This window comes from Manis javanica, chromosome 4, assembly GCF_040802235.1.
Source record: "Manis javanica isolate MJ-LG chromosome 4, MJ_LKY, whole genome shotgun sequence".
Taxonomy (NCBI): Eukaryota; Metazoa; Chordata; class Mammalia; order Pholidota; family Manidae; genus Manis; species Manis javanica.
The window spans coordinates 130,490,790-130,508,195 of NC_133159.1; the positions used below are offsets into that span (position 1 = coordinate 130,490,790).

The following is a 17,406-nucleotide window of genomic DNA, read 5'->3' on the forward strand; positions in this document are numbered from 1 at the left end:
TTGGAGGAGCAATCTGTTTCTGGCCAGCAGAGTCCCATGTCAAAGCATCTTAAAATACAGAAAACAATAACATTAACACACCATATCCTAAGATTGTAGTACTTAGTACTTCCACTTGCAGTGTATGAGCATGCCAGCACTATGCAGTGGTATCTTCAATTTAAAAAAATTTTTTGACTAATTTTGGTGAGCAGAACATCTTGTTTACATTTGCATTTCTTTGATTTCTTTTGACATTTGGTATTTTTTTGCCAATGATCTATCTATCTTTATCCTTTAACCATTAAATTATGTTTGTCTTTTTAGAATCTTAAGAGCTTTTTACATCAGGACATCACTCCAACAAATCTAGGGGGGGGGTTGTTTTGTTTTTTTCTTTTGGAGTGTGTGTGAAAATTTGTTGCCATAAATTTGAATTAGTTTGGCTTCAAATTAGATTAATTTGAATCACTTTGAAAAGGGAATCAAAGGAGAACATATGGGATTGGGAGGAGGGTGTTAATGTTGGCCTTGCTACACCATCCCATCACCTGCTTTGACTGTGCAGTTGATAGAAAGATTGCATACCTGTGGACCATGTTTACTCCATCAAGACCTTAAAGATTGTACAGAAGACACTTGTGGATAAAGCTCTTTCCTTTGTTTCCATACCAGAGTATTTCTTGTTTGGTGATAGGAAAGTGAAAACCTTTTTGTTTGACTATTATTTAGTGATCTGGTTGAATTTGGAACAAGAAATCAAATTATTTCCTTATTCACTGACTTCCCCCATATTAAAACAAGTTTTTAAAATTTGATTGAAGAACACCCATAGATAATTTATATGCAGTGTTAGCATAATTTTTTTTAAGACTGCTGTGTCTTTCCTGTATTTCTCCAGTATTACCAAACTTCATTTTTGTGAGATAGAGAATATTGAAAAGTACCTGAGCAGATGATAAATGAACATTTGAGAGTGTTGCTGCAGAGCTTTAGGAATCCAGTATAGATTTGGACTAGATGAATCTCAGAATTTTAGGATTGGAAGGGAATTTTTAACCTATCTTCTAGTCTGTCATTCTGTATCTGAAGTTCTCAACCCTGTCAAATTTATAGCAGATTTCTCACCTTTGTCACTGTGGACATTTTGGGCCAGATAGTTCCTTGTTGGGCTGGGGAGGGGACTGTGCTGTCCTGTGCATTGTGGAATGTTTAGCAGCATCCCTGGCCTCTACCCAGTAGATGCCACAACCCCTCCCTGAGTTGTGACAACCAAAATTGTCTCCAGACATTGCTGATGCCGGGATTCTTGTTCACGAAGCCGAAGAATAAGCTTCACAAACACTCAAGGTAGGAGAGCAAGGTGCAGGCTTTTATTTAGAAATGAAGTGAGAGGAAAGTGCTCCTGGCTCATGCCAGGAGGGGACAAGAGAGTCTGGATTGGTGCGTTTGTCTAGGGGATTTATAGGCAGTTGAGGATTTTTGGGAACTGAGGGCTTAGGGTGTGGACTTGTACCACTTGCCCTGCCCTCAAGGTGGCCTGGGTTGTTGTCTGTTTGCTAGGGCTGTTTACAGTGAAGTCACGGGTTATGCTGAGATACCCTTCTGGAACACTCAAACATTCCAGGCCAAGTGGCTCCTGGCCTTTTGATCTTTAACTGATTTCACTGAAGATGTCTGTATTCCTAGTTTGGTATCTTTACCCTAAAGAATTAGTGTGACCTTGACTTTGCATAATGCTGAACACAGAGTTTCAGTAGGGACTTTACAGTGTTACATTGCTTTGACTGTAAATATCTTGCCTTGCTTTTTCGGGAGGCCCTCACCCTACTCTGTCTAAGCCCATGGTCCCTGTCTCATTGCCATATGTCCCCTGGGGAGCAAAATCACCTTCGTAACTACCAGTTTATAACAAAATGCTTTAGAATGCTCCGTCATCATTCTGATATAAAATTATACACGATTTAAAAAACATATAGTATACTACTATTAAAGAAAACAATTTATGGTTAAGTAGTATGTATGTCAACATGTAAATGAACAGTAGGACTAAATAAAAAAAGCGTCCCCAGGAGGTAGTATTACACCTGCTTATAACTCCTGCTCTTGTGATGCATGAATCTCCTCTATTAATCTCCTCTGTTAAGTACCTATAATCACAGGGAGATCTGCCTAGGCCTTGACAGGTGAGTGAATCTAGCTCTGCCACTTATTAACTGTGTAACATAAACAGATTACTTAATCTCTCAGAGACTGTTTCTTTGTCTATGTAACTGGGGATGATAATGCCTACTTTATGGTTTGTTTTGAAAATTTAATGAGCCAGTGCATAAAAAATAACTTTCCTGGTGTTCTGTGAAGAGCTGTATATGGATTATTTAATGTTTACTACAATCCTAGGTGGTAGTATTATTCTAATCCCCATTTTTATAGATGGAGAGAAGGAACCACTTTATAAGTGGTAGAGCTGGGATTCAAACCCTAATTCCAGAGTCTGTAGTTTCAATTATTATGGTCTACTACTTTCTCTTTAATACCTGAAAAATAGGGGATAGTTAATTGTTCTTGTTATTACTTCATTTTTGTTAGCTTTAATTAAGGACTCCTCCTTGGATCCCCACCAAGTATTAACATTAGTGCATTCTCCTTGAAAAATTTTAATTCTCATGTCCCCTTCCAGGGACATGAAATTAATCTTCTTTATTGACATGTAGGCAGGATAGCTATTTATCAAAATTCTGGTCCCTCTTATGTATGACCTTGATAATCTCTGAAAAACTCATAAATAATGCATCCACCTTTCCTTATGAATAAAATATAATTCTTATATTTTTATTATTTATTCATGAAGAACTTTTCTTCTGCTAAGTAACTCCTAATGTCAATTTGGTGGCTGTTTTGTAGCCTTTTTATAACAGAAGTGTAGGTAGGTAAGTTAGATCTACATTTAAAATTCTGTTTTATAATGAAGGACATTGTATACAGAGGGAATTTGATTTGTTTTACAGTATAATCAAACATGGTTCTAAGAGGTATCTTATGTTGCATTAGGCTTGACTTTTCGCCCCATAAATGATTAAAAAAATCTTTAGACTATTCCAAGTGAGTTATTTTACATTAAAAGAATTGGTAGTAACTAGAAATAAGTTTTTTTCTTAATAGTTCTGCATTGTGAATTGTATTTGTAAATATAATGGCCCATTGTCTGGAATGGTGGAGGTATGTTTCATGGGTATGTTATTTTTCAGCCGATTTAGAGTTAAGCCATCAAGCAAAGAAAAGGCAAGCCAAAATAAAAAAGCATTAGAGTTCTTTATATGGAATTTCTAAGACACTTAAAGAGTAAAAAGAGTAGTATGTAGACCCATCACCCTCTGTGTGTTGTGATTATCAGTATCTGGCCCGGGTAGTCTTGTTTCATCTATAACCCTCTCCCATGATCCCTTCTAGGTTTTTCAATAGCAAATCTCAGACATTGTATAATTTCATTTGGAAACATTTCAGTATGTATGTAAGCACAGCTATAATACTATTATAACACCCAAAACCAAATAACAGTAATTCTTTAATACCATCAAATACCCAGTGTTGAAATTTCCTCAGTTGTTTCAACTTTAAAAATTGAGTTTGTTCCTAGCATAAGATTATATATTAGTGATGCTTTAATGAAAAAAAAATTGAGTTTGTTCAAAGCAGGATCCAAAATAGGGACCATCCTTAAGAACAGTTGGTATGTCCTGTCTCTTTTTTCTTTTTTTTTTTGTGCTGAAATGCAATTTATTTATTTTTTGAGAGCGCATCTCTCATATTTATTGATCAAATGGTTGTTAACAACAATAAAATTCAGTATAGGGGGTCAATGCTCAATGTACAATCATTAATCCATCTCAAGCCTAATTCTCGTCAGTCTCCAATCTTCTGAAGCATAACGAACAAGTTCTTAAGTGGTGAACGAATTCTTGCATAGTGAATAAATTCTTACATGGTGAACAGTACAAGGGCATTCATCACAGAAACTTTCGGTTTTGATCACGCATTATGAACTATAAACAATCAGGTCAAATATGAATATTCATTTGATTTTTTACTTGATTTATATGTTGATCCCACATTTCTCCCTTTATTATTATTATTATTTTTATTTTCAATAAAATGCTGAAGTGGTAGGTAGATGTAAGATAAAGGTAGAAAACATAGTTTAGTGCTCTAAGAGGGCAAATGTAGATGATCAGGTGTGTGCCTGTGGACTAAGTATTAATCCAAGCTAGACGAGGGCAGCAAAACATCCACGGATGCAGAAGATTTCTCTCAAAGCAGGGGGGGTGAGGTTCTGAGCCTCACCTCTGTTGATCCCCAATTTCTCACCTCATGGCCCCCCTGCGACTGTGCCTGTCTTAGGTTGTTCCTCCCTTGAGGAATCTTACCCGTCTCTGGCTAACCAGTCATCTCCCGGGGCCATACAGGGAAATGTAAAGTTGGTAAGTGAGAGAGAAGCAATATTGTTTGAAGAGGTTAGCTTTTTACTTCTTTGCAGATTTATGTCCTGTGGCTTCTATGCCCAGCATTTGTCTTGAGGCATCTTTACCACTTGGAAGAATTATGATACTCAGTAAATTCGATATGAGGCACGAATTCTATTTAAGGGTTGTAATTAGGAAGGAAGAGGAAAAGCTATAGAAGTAGCAGACAGAAGAAAACATGGGAAGATTGATTATTTCTTTGACATATCTTCTTGTAGAGTACCTTAAACATGTATAGGTTTTAAACTACTAATTAAATTGCACATACACATTAACATAATAGGAATACAGTTACATAGCCAAAGCAGATCTATACTTGCCAGTCATCTCCAGTGAAACCAAGAAAACCAGTTAGGCACCCTAGGCATTTGTGAAAATTTATCTATGATATGATGGATATTGTCCATCTGAACTTGAACAGTCTGAGAGAAATCAGACAAATTAAAACAGCCCATTCCTGGGAACTGTTCACATCCCATATGTTCTTTTAACAGTAGATAGTCTGTAGTTGTAAGATTTTGGAGCACTACAACTTGCACTTCTCCTAATTCTTGGTTGAGTTCCAACAGTATAGATCCAGTCAAATTTGTTGTTTTACTGTATGCACAGGCCAGCTTAGATATCTCCTTCTTCATTCCCATGGCAAGTCCAGGAACCGGTGGGATGAATGCAGCTACAACTGTAGCAGCGCCTGGATCTTTGTTTAGGTTTTTTGATGATCATCTTCTGGTATGAGTCTTCCAGAGAGTGCTGATGTTGGAAGTTCTTCTTCATATTGTATCTTAGTTCATTTTCTGGGTAGCCAAATTAGGCTTTGATCCTCTGTATAAACACAAACAGACCCTTTGCCCACACTTTGATATGCCCTTTATACTATTGTGTAGAACTCATTGGAAGTCACCACACAGGAACTGCTTTTTTTTTTTTAAGAGAAAGGAATATTATCAGAAAAATGTACCTCCATAGCCGATCATCTGACACCCTTTCAGTGAACAAAATTAAGGATATTTAAAGCATGCATTAATCGTTGATTTACAGTTAGTTTTATCCTATCAGGGAGTAATCCCCCTTTTCTTTCCTTCATTTTTTTTTGTTATCATTAATCTACACTTATATGAAGAACACTATGTCTACTAGGCTCTCCCCTATACCAGGACCCCCCCCCCAAACCCCCTACAGTCACCGTCCATCAGCATAGCAAAATGCCACAGAATCACCACTTGTCCTCTCTGTGCTTTAAGGCCCTCCCCTTTCTCCCACCCCCCCATTATGCATGCTAATCTTAATACCCCCCTTCTTCCCCCCCCCTTATCCCTCCCTACCCACCCATCCTCCCCAGTCCCTTTCCCTTTGGTACCTGTTAGTCCATTCTTGGGTTCTGTCATTCTGCTGCTGTTTTGTTCCTTCAGTTCTTCCTTTGTTCTTATACTCCACAGATGAGTGAAATCATTTGGTATTTCTCTTTCTCTGCTTGGCTTATTTCACTGAGCATAATACCCTCCAGCTCCATCCATGTTGCTACAGATGGTAGGATTTGCCCTCTTCTTATGGCTGAGTAATATTCCATTATGTATATGTACCACATCTTCTTTATCCATTCATCTACTGATGGACACTTAGGTTGCTTCCAATTCTTGGCTATTGTAAATAGTGCTGCGATAAACATAGGGGTGCATCTGTCTTTTTCAAACTTGATTGCTGCATTCTTAGGGTAAATTCCTAGGCGTGGAATTCCTGGGTCAAATGGTAAGTCTGTTTTGAGCATTTTGAGGAACCTCCATACTGCTTTCCACAATGGTTGAACTAATTTACATTCCCCCCAGCAGTGTAGGACATTCTTCATAGCCTCGCCAACATTTGTTGTTGTTTGTCTTTTGGATGGTAGCCATCCTTACTGGTGTGAGGTGATACCTCATTGTAGTTTTAATTTGCATTTCTCTGATAATTAGCAATGTGGAGCATCTTTTCATGTGTCTGTTGGCCATCTCTATTTCTTTTTTGGAGAACTGTCTGTTCAGTTCCTCTGCCCATTTTTAAATTGGATTATTTGTTTTTTGTTTGTTGAGGCGTGTGAGCTCTTTATAAATTTTGGACGTCAAGCCTTTATCGGATCTGTCATTTACAACTATATTCTCCCATACTGTAGGGTTCCTTTTTGTTCTATTGATGGTGTCTTTCGCTGTACAGAGCTTTTCAGCTTAATGTAGTCCCACTTGCTCATTTTTGCTGTTGTTTTCCTTGCCCGGGGAGATATGTTCAAGAAGAGGTCACTCATGTTTATGTCTAAGAGGTTTTTGCCTATGTTTTTTTCTAAGAGTTTTATGGTTTCATGACTTACATTCAGGTCTTTGATCCATTTTGAATTTACTTTTGTATATGGGGTTAGACAGTGGTCCAGTTTCATTCTCCTACATGTAGCTGTCCAGTTTTGCCAGCACCATCTGTTGAAGAGACTGTCATTTCGCCATTGTATGTCCATGGCTCCTTTATCGAATATTAATTGACCATGTATGTTTGGGTTAATGTCTGGAGTCTCTAGTCTGTTCCACTGGTCTGTGGCTCTGTTCTTGTGCCAGTACCAAATTGTCTTGATTACTATGGCTTTGTAGTAGAGCTTGAAGTTGGGGAGTGAGATCCTCCCTACTTTATTCTTCCTTCTCAGGATTGCTTTGGCTATTCGGGGTCTTTGGTGTTTCCATATGAATTTTTGAATTATTTGTTCCAGTTCATTGAAGAATGTTGCTGGTAATTTGATAGGGATTGCATCAAATGTGTATATTGCTTTGGGCAGGATGGCCATTTTGGCGATATTAATTCTTCCTAGCCATGAGCATGGGATGAGTTTCCATTTGTTAGTGTCCCCTTTAATTTCTCTTAAGAGTGACTTGTAGTTTTCAGGGTATAGGTCTTTCACTTCTTTGGTTAGGTTTATTCCTAGGTATTTTATTCTTTTTGATGCAGTTGTGAATGGAATTATTGTCCTGATTTCTCTTGCTATTGGTTCATTGTTAGTGTATGGGAAAGCTACAGTTTTCTGTGTGTTAATTTTGTATCCTGCAACTTTGCTGTATTCCGATATCAGTTCTAGTAGTTTTGGGGTGGAGTCTTTAGGGTTTTTTATGTACAATGGTTTCATTGATTTTTTCTATTGTTTTATTCTTCTCAATTTTATTTATTTCTTCTCTGATCTTTATTATGTCCCTCCTTCTGCTGACCTTAGGCCTCATTTGTTCTTTTTTTTCCAATTTCGATAATTGTGACATTAGACCATTCATTTGGGATTGTTCTACCTTTTTTAAATATGCCTGGATTGGTGTATACTTTCCTCTTAAGACTGCTTTTGCTGTATCCCACAGTAGTTGGGGCTTTGTGTTGTTGTCATTTGTTTCCATAAATTTCTGGATCTCTATTTTGATTTGGTCATTGATACATTGATTATTTAGGAGCATGTAGTTAAGCCTCCATGTGTTTGTGAGCCTTTTACTTTCTTTGTACAGTTTATTTCTAGTTTTATGCCTTTGTGGTCTGAAAAGTTGGTTGGTAGGATTTCAATCTTTTGGAATTTACTGAGGCTCTTTTTGTGGCCTAGTATGTGGTCTATTATGGAGAATGTTCCATGTGCACTTGAGAAGAATGTGTATCCTGTTGCTTTTGGATGTAGAGTTCTGTAGATGTTTTTAGGTCCATCTGTTCTAGTGTGTTGTTCAGTGCCTCTGTGTTCTTACTTACTTTCTGTCTGGTGGATCTGTCCTTTCGAGTGAGTGGTGTGTTGAAGTCTCCCAGAATGAATGCATTGCATTCTATTTCCTCCTTTAGTTCTGTTAGTATTTGTTTCAGATATGCTGGTGCTCCTGTATTGGGTGCATATATATTTATAATGGTTATACCCTCTTGTTGGACTGAGCCCTTTATCATTATGTAATGTTCTTCTTTATCTTTTGTTACTTTCTTTATTTTGAAGTCTATTTTGTCTGATACTAGTATTGCAACACCTGCTTTTTTCTCTCTGTTGTTTGCATGAAATATCTTTTTCCATCCCTTGACTTTATGTCTGTGCATGTCTTTGGGTTTGAGGTGTGTCTCTTGTAAGCAGCATATGGATGGATCTTGCTTTTTTATCCATTCTATTACTCTGTGTCTTTTGATTGGTGCATTCAGTCTATTTATATTTAGGGTGATTATTGAAAGGTGTGTACTTATTGCCATTGCAGGCTTTAAGTTTGTGGTTACCAAAGGTCCAGGGTTAGCTTCTTTACTATTTTACTGTCTAACTTAACTCACTTGTTGAGCTATTATAAACATGGTCTGATGATTCTTTATTTCTCTCCCTTCTTATTCCTCCTCCTCCCTTCTTCATATGTTGTGTGTTTTGTTCTGTGCTCTTTTTAGAAGTGCTCCCATCTAGAGCAGTCCCTGTAAGATGCCCTGTAGAGGTGTTTTGTGGGAGGAAAATTCCCTCAACTTTTGCTTGTCTGGGAATTGTTTAATCCGTCCTTCATATTTAAATGATAATCGTGCTGGAGATAGTAGTCTTGTTTCGAGGCCCTTCTGTTTCATTGCATTAAGTATATCATGCCATTCTCTTCTGGCCTGTTGGGTTTCTGTTGAGAAGTCTGATGATAGCCTGATGGGTTTTCTTTTGTAGGTGACCTTTTTTCTCTCTCTGGCTGCCTTTAATACTTTGTCCTTGTCTTTGATCTTTGCCATTTTAATTATTATGTGTCTTGGTGTTGCCCTCCTTGGATCCCTTGTCATGTGAGTTCTGTGTACCTCTGTGGTCTGAGAGGCCATTTCCTCCCCTACTTTGGGGAAGTTTTCAGCAATTATTTCTTCAAAGACACTTTCTATCCCTCTTTCTCTCTCTTCTTCTTCTGGTACCCCTATAATGCGGATATTGTTCCGTTTCAATTGGTCACTCAGCTCTCTTAGAATTCTTTAATTCCTGGAGATCCTTTTATCTCTCTGCATCAGCTTCTCTGCGTTCCTGTTCTCTGTTTTCTAGTCCATTAATGGTCTCTTGCATCTCGTCCATTCTGTTTTGAAGTCCTTCCAGAGCTTGTCTTATTTCTGTATTCTCCTTCCTTAGTTTTTGCATATTTCTGTGCAAGTCCATCAGCATGGTTATGGCTTTTCTTTTGAATTCTTTTTCAGAAAGACTGGTTAAATCTATCTCCCCAGGCTCCTTCTCAGGGGAAGATGTAGCAGATGCCGAAGTTGTTTGGGTTAGTCTTGTCTGGATCAAATTTTTTTGCATTTTCATGTTGATATGTACTATTTACTGTCAGCTGGGAGAGCCAAACTTTCCACTTGCTACTCGCCTTTCTTTACTGGGACAACTGCGACCCCTAGTGGCTTGTGTTGGGCAATTGCATGTAGACTGGGTCTTTGTGTCTTGCCGGGACGGTATGGAGGAAGCTCCCTTGCTGAGGGCGTGAGAGCCTTAGGCTGCTTCTCTGCTATGGCTGCGCCCTGGAGGGGTAATGGACAGGGGGTTGTTTGGCTGTTTACCTCCGTGAGGGGTCTCAGAGCTGTTGCCCAGGGGGTTAGTGCGCCCAGGTTTCCTGGGAATTTCCAGCTGCTGGACTGTGACCTGGATTGTTTCTGTCCAGCTGTTGCATCCCTGTCCCTTTAAGACTTTCAAAAAGCACTCGCTTTTCTTTGTCACAGGGGCATTAGTTTCGGGACCCGCTCAGAGGTCTTGCTGCCCTATTTCCCTAGTTTCCAGCCCTCCACGCATGTGGTGTGTCTGCGCTCTGGTGCAGATGGCTAGGGCTGGGTGTTTAGCAGTCCTGGGCTCCCTCTCCCTCCCTGCTCCGACTCCTCTCTTCCCGCTGGGAGCTGGGGTGAGAGGCGCTTGGGTCCTGCTGGGCTGGGGCTTGTATCTTACCCCTTTTACCAGGCACTGGGCTCTCGCACGTGTGGATGTAGTTTGGCTGTTGTCCTGTGTCTTCTGGTCTCTCTTTTAGGATTAGTTGTATTTGTTGCATTTTCAAAAATATATGTTTTTGGGAGGAGGTTCCCACTGTCCTACTCACGTCGCCATCTTGGCCCTGCCTCTGTGTTATGCTTTTTTGTGGTGATTTTGTTTTGCCTTTTTAAGGAGCATTTCAGAATGGTGGCATGTACCTCCAGGTACAGAATGTCTGGTTGTCTTTTGGGATCTTAGGACCATCGATCATCATTTTCTAGATTTCATCATTCATTAGGGTTTGTAAAATAGAAATTTATTAGCTGGAATGCTTCTACAAAGAAAAATTCTCCTTGTATATTTTGCCATTCTAAGGTTTACTTTGTGTGGGAAATGGAGAATAAATGCTTGATACCTTTCCCTTTAGTAGTTTTCAAAATAATGACTTGGTTGCCTAGAATCCTTCAAAGGTCTCCAATCAGGTTTCTTTTGTTCTTTGTGTATCATCAAGAACAAACAGATTTATATGTATTTTACTTCATTGTAGTTATTCTTACTTGATTGTATTAGTTTACTATGGCTGCTCTAGCATAGTAGCACAAACTGGATGTTTTAAAACAATAAAAATGTATTCTCTCACAATCGAGTCCAGAGTTCAAAATCATTATCATTGGACTGAAATCAGATATCAGCAGGGCTGTGCTCCTTCCGGTGGCTCTAGAGGAGCATCCATTCCCTGCCTCCTCCAGCGTTGGGTGGCTGCTGGTATTCCATGGCTATATCATTCCAATCTCTGGTTCTGTTGTCACATTGCAATTGTCCTCTGTGTTTGTGTCAAAACCCTTGTTTCTTTCTTATAAAGTTATATGTGATTACCTTTAGGGTCCAGTGGATAATCCAGGATAAATTCCTCAAAATCTTTCATTTATTCACGTCTTTTGCTGTATAAGGTAATACAGGATCTGGTGATTAGGAAGAGAATATATCTGGAAGAGGGTAGGGCGGTTCAGCCTACCACACCGATGTTTAAAATATCCCACTTTGCATCAGGGTGCCCTTTTTGTTTTTTTTTTTTTGAGAGGGCATCTCTCATATTTATTGATCAAATGGTTGTTAACAACAATAAAATTCAGTATAGGGGGGGTCAATGCTCAATGTACAATCATTAATCCATCTCAAGCCTAATTCTCATCAGTCTCCAGTCTTCTGAAGCATAACGAACAAGTTCTTACATGGTGAACGAATTCTTACATAGTGAATAAATTCTTACATGGTGAACAGTACAAGGGCATTCATCACAGAAACTTTCGGTTTTGATCATGCATTATGAACTATAAACAATCAGGTCAAATATGAATATTCATTTGATTTTTATACTTGATTTATATGTTGATCCCACATTTCTCCCTTTATTATTATTATTATTTTTATTTTTAATAAAATGCTGAAGTGGTAGGTAGATGCAAGATAAAGGTAGAAAACATAGTTTAGCGCTGTAAGAGGGCAAATGTAGATGATCAGGTATGTGCCTATGGACTAAGTATTAATCCAAGCTAGACAAGGGCAGCAAAACATCCATGGATGCAGAAGATTTCTCTCAAAGCAGGGGGGGTGAGGTTCTGAGCCTCACCTCTGTTGATCCCCAATTTCTCACCTCATGGCCCCCCTGCGACTGTGCCTGTCTTAGGTTGTTCCTCCCTTGAGGAATCTTACCCATCTCTGGCTAACCAGTCATCTTCCGGGGCCATACAGGGAAATGTAAAGTTGGTAAGTGAGAGAGAAGCCATATTGTTTGAAAAGGTTAGCTTTTTACTTCTTTGCAGATTTATGTCCTGTGGCCTCTATGCCCAGCACTTGTCTTGAGGTATCTTTACCACCTGGAGGAATTATGATACTCAGTAAATTCGATATGAGGCACGAATTCTATTTAAGGGTTGTAATTAGGAAGGAAGAAGAAAAGCTGTAGAGGTAGCATATGGAAGAAAACATGGGAGGATTGATTATTTCTTTGACATATCTTCTTGTAGAGTACCTTAAGCATGTATAGGTTTTAAACTACCAACTGATTTGCGCTCACATATTAACATAATAGGAATACGGTGACATAAATAAAGCAAATCTATAATTACCATCCATCTCCAGTGAAGCCAAGAAAACCATTTAGGCACCCTAGGCATTTGTGAAAATTTGTCTATGATATGATGGATATTGTCCAACTGTATTTGAACAGTCTGAGAGAAATCAGACAAATTAAAGAAGCCCATTTCTGGGATCTGTTCACATCCCATATGTTCTTTTAACCGTTGATAGTCTGTAGTGATAAGATTTTGGAGTGCTACAACTTGCACCCCTCCCAACTCCTGGTTGAGTTCCAACAGTACAGATCCGGTCAAATTCGTTGTCTCACTGTATGCACATGCCAACCTAGACATCTCCCTCCTCATTCCAATGGCAAGTCCAGGAGACGGTGGGGTGGATGCAGCCACAACCGCAGCATCACCCAGATCCCTGTGGAGGCTTTTTGATGATCATCCCCCGGCAAGAGTCCTCCAGAGAGTGCTGATGCTGGAAGCTCCTCCTCATATCGTATCTTAGTTCATTTTCTGGGTATCCAAGCTAGGCCTTGATCTTCTGTTAGTCCATTTTTGGGTTCTGTAATTCCGCTGCTGTTTTGTTCCTTCAGTTTTTCCTTTGTTCTTATACTCCTCAGATGAGTGAAATCATTTGGTATTTCTCTTTCTCCGCTTGGCTTATTTCACTGAACATAATACTCTCCAGCTCCATCCATGTTGCTGGAAATGGTTGGATTTTTCCACTTCTTATGGCTGAGTAGTATTCCATTGTGTATATGTACCACATCTTCTTTATCCATTCATCTACAGATGGACATTTAGGTTGCTTCCAATTCTTGGCTATTGTAAATAGTGCTGCGATAAACATAGGGGTGCATCTGTCTTTCTCAAACTTGATTGCTGGGTTCTTAGGGTAAATTCCTAGGAGTGGAATTCCTGGGTCAAATGGTAGGTCTGTTTTGAGCATTTTGATGAACCTCCAAACTGCTTTCCACAATGGTTGAACTAATTTACATTCCCACCAGCAGTGTAGGAGGGTTCCCCTTTCTCCACAGCCTCGCCAACATTTGTTGTTGTTTGTCTTTTGGATGGCAGCTATCCTTACTGGTGTGAGGTGATACCTCATTGTAGTTTTAATTTGCATTTCTCTGATAATTAGCGATGTGGAGAACCTTTTCATGTGTCTCTTGGCCATCTGTATTTCATTTTTAGAGAACTGTCTGTTCAGTTCCTCTGCCCATTTTTTAATTGGGTTATTTGTTTTTTGTTTGTTGAGGCGTGTGAGCTCTTTATATATTCTGGATGTCAAGCCTTTATCGGATCTGTCATTTTCAAATATTTTCTCCCATACTGTAGGGTTCCTTTTTGTTCTATTGATGGTGTCTTTCGCTGTACAGAAGCTTTTCAGCTTGATGTAGTCCCACTTGCTCATTTTTGCTGTTGTTTTCCTTGCCCGGGGAGATATGTTCAAGAAGAGGTCACTCATGTTTATGTCTAAGAGGTTTTTGCCTATGTTTTTTTCCAAGAGTTTAATGGTTTCATGACTTACATTCAGGTCTTTGATCCATTTTGAATTTACTTTTGTATATGGGGTTAGACAGTGGTCCAGTTTCATTCTCCTACATGTAGCTGTCCAGTTTTGCCAGCACCATCTGTTGAAGAGACTGTCATTTTGCCATTGTATGTCCATGGTTCCTTTATCAAATATTAATTGACCATATATGTTTGGGTTAATGTCTGGAGTCTCTATTCTGTTCCACTGGTCTGTGGCTCTGTTCTTGTGCTAGTACCAAATTGTCTTGATTACTATGGCTTTGTAGTAGAGCTTGAAGTTGGGGAGTGAGATCCCCCCTACTTTATTCTTCCTTCTCAGGATTGCTTTGGCTATTCGGGGTCTTTGGTGTTTCCATATGAATTTTTGAATTATTTATTCCAGTTCATTGAAGAATGTTGCTGGTAATTTGATAGGGATTGCATCAAATGTGTATATTGCTTTGGGCAGGATGGCCATTTTGGCGATATTAATTCTTCCTAGCCATGAGCATGGGATGAGTTTCCATTTGTTAGTGTCCCCTTTAATTTCTCTTAAGAGTGACTTGTAGTTTTCAGAGTATAAGTCTTTCGCTTCTTTGGTTAGGTTTATTCCTAGGTATTTTATTCTTTTTGATGCAATGGTGAATGGAATTGTTTTCCTGACTTCTCTTTCTATTGATTCATTGTTAGTGTATAGGAAAGCTGCAGTTTTCTGTGTGTTAATTTTTTATCCTGCAACTTTGCTGTATTCCGATATCAGTTCTAGTAGTTTTGGAGTGGAGTCTTTAGGGTTTTTCATGTACAGTATCATATCATCTGCAGATAGTGACAGTTTAACTTCTTCTTTACCAATCTGGATTCCTTGTATATCTTTGTTTTGTCTGATTGCCGTGGCTAGACCTCCAGTACTATGTTAAATAACAGTGGGGAGAGTGGGCATCCCTGTCTTGTTTCTGATATCAGAGGAAATGCTTTCAGCTTCTCGCTGTTCAGTATAATGCTGGCTGTGGGTTTATCATATATGGCCTTTATTATGTTGAGGTACTTGCCCTCTATTCCCATTTTGCTGAGAATTTTTATCATGAATGGATGTTGAATTTTGTCAAATGCTTTTTCAGCATCTATGGAGATGATCATGTGGTTTTTGTCTTTCTTTTTGTTGATGTGGTGGATGATGTTGATGGATTTTCGAATGTTGTACCATCCTTGCGTCCCTGGGATGAATCCCACTTGGTCATGGTGTATGATCCTTTTGATACTGTTAAATTCTGTTTGCTAATATTTTATTGAGTATTTTTGCATCTACGTTCATCAAGGATATTGGTCTGTAATTTTCTTTTTTGGTGGGGTCTTTGCCTGGTTTTGGTATTAGGGTGATGTTGGCTTCATTGAATGAGTTTGGGAGTGTTCCCTCTTCTTCTATTTTTTGGAACGCTTTAAGGAGAATGGGTATTATGTCTTCTCTGTGTGTCTGATAAAATTCCGAGGTAAATCCGTCCGGCCCCGGGGTTTTGTTCTTGGGTAGTTTTTTGATTACTGTTTCAATTTCTTTGCTCGTAATTGGTTTGTTTAACTTCTGTGTTTCTTTCTTGGTCAGTCTTGGGAGGTTGTATTTTTCTAGGAAGTTGTCCATTTATTCTAGGTTTTCCAGCTTGTTGGCATGTAGGTTTTCATAATAGTCTTTGATAATTCTTTGTATTTCTGTGGTGTCTGTCGTGATTTTTCCATTCTCATTTCTGATTATGTTGATTTGCGTTGATTCTCTTTTTCTCTTAATAAGTTTGGCTAGAGGCTTATCTATTTTGTTTATTCTCTCAAAGAACCAGCTCTTGGTTTTGTTGACTTTTGCTATTGTTTTATTCTTCTCGATTTTGTTTATTTCTTCTCTGATCTTTATTATGTCCCTCCTCTGCTGACTTTAGGCCTCATTTGTTCTTCTTTTTCCAGTTTCGATAATTGTGATGTTAGACTATTCATTGGGGATTGTTCTTCCTTCTTCAAGTGTACCTGGATTGCTATATACTTTCCTCTTAAGACTGCTTTCGCTGTGTCCCACAGAAGTTTGGGCTTAGTGTTGTTGTTGTCATTTGTTTCTATATATTCCTTGATCTCTATTTTGATTTGTTCATTGATCCATTGATTATTTAGTAGCATGTTGTTAAGCCTCCATGTGTTTGTGAGCCTTTTTGTTTTCTTTGTAGAATTTATTTCTAGTTTTATACCTTTGTGGTCTGAAAAATTGGTTGGTAGAATTTCAATATTTTGGAATTTACTGAGGCTCTTTTTGTGAGCTAGTATGTGGTCTATTCTGGAGAATGTTCCATGTGCACTTGAGAAGAATGTATATCCTGTTGCTTTTGGATGTAGAGTTCTATAGATGTCAATTAGGTCCATCTGTTCTAGTGTGTTGTTCAGTGCCTGTGTGTCCTTACTTATTTTCTGCCTGGTGGATCTATCCTTTGGGGTGAGTGGTGTGTTGAAGTCTCCTAAAATGAATGCATTGCAGTCTATTTCCCTCTTTAGTTCTGTTAGTATTTGCTTCACATATGCTGGTGCTCCTGTATTGGGTGCATATATATTTAGAATGGTTTTATCCTCTTGTTGGACTGAGCCCTTTATCATTATGTAGTATCCTTCCTTATCTCTTGTTACTTTCTTTGTTTTGAAGTCTATTTTGTCTGATATTTGTACTGCAACCCCTGCTTTCTTCTCACTGTTGTTTCCCTGAAATATGTTTGTCCATTCCTTGGCTTTTAGTCTATGCTTGTCTTTGGGTTTAAGGTGAGTTTCTTGTTAGCAGCATGTAGATGGGTCTTGCTTTTTTTATCCATTCTATTACTCTGTGTCTTTTGATTGGTGCATTAAGTCCATTTACATTTAGGGTGACTATTGAGAGATATGTACTTATTGCCATTGCAGGCTTTAGATTCGTGGTTACCAAAGGTTCAAGGTTAGCTTCTTTAGTATCTTACTGCCTAACTTAGCTCGCTTATTGAGCTGTTATATACACTGTCTGGAGATTCTTTTCTTCTCTCCCTTCTTATTCCTCCTCCTCCATTCTTCATATGTTGTGTGTTTTGTTCTGTGCTCTTTTTAGGAGTGCTCCCATCTAGAGCAGTCCCTGTAGGATGCCCTGTAGAGGTGGTTTGTGGGAAGCAAATTCCCTCAGCTTTTGTTTGTCTGGGAATTGTTTAATCCCGCCATCATATTTAAATGATAGTCGTGCTGGATACAGTATCCTTGGTTCAAGGCCCTTCTGTTTCATTGCATTAAGTATATCATGCCATTCTCTTCTGGCCTGTAGGGTTTCTGTCGAGAAGTCTGATGTTAGCCTGATGGGTTTTCCTTTATAGGTGACCTTTTTCTCTCTAGCTGCCTTTAAAACTCTTGTCCT

The 17,406-nt window shown here is 38.8% G+C and overlaps 1 protein-coding gene across 5 annotated transcripts in view; it reads left to right on the top strand.

The window, feature by feature from the left end:
- Nucleotides 1-17,406, top strand: part of RABEP1 (rabaptin, RAB GTPase binding effector protein 1) — a 123,754-nt gene that overhangs the window by 16,727 nt on the left and 89,621 nt on the right. The window lies entirely within an intron of this gene.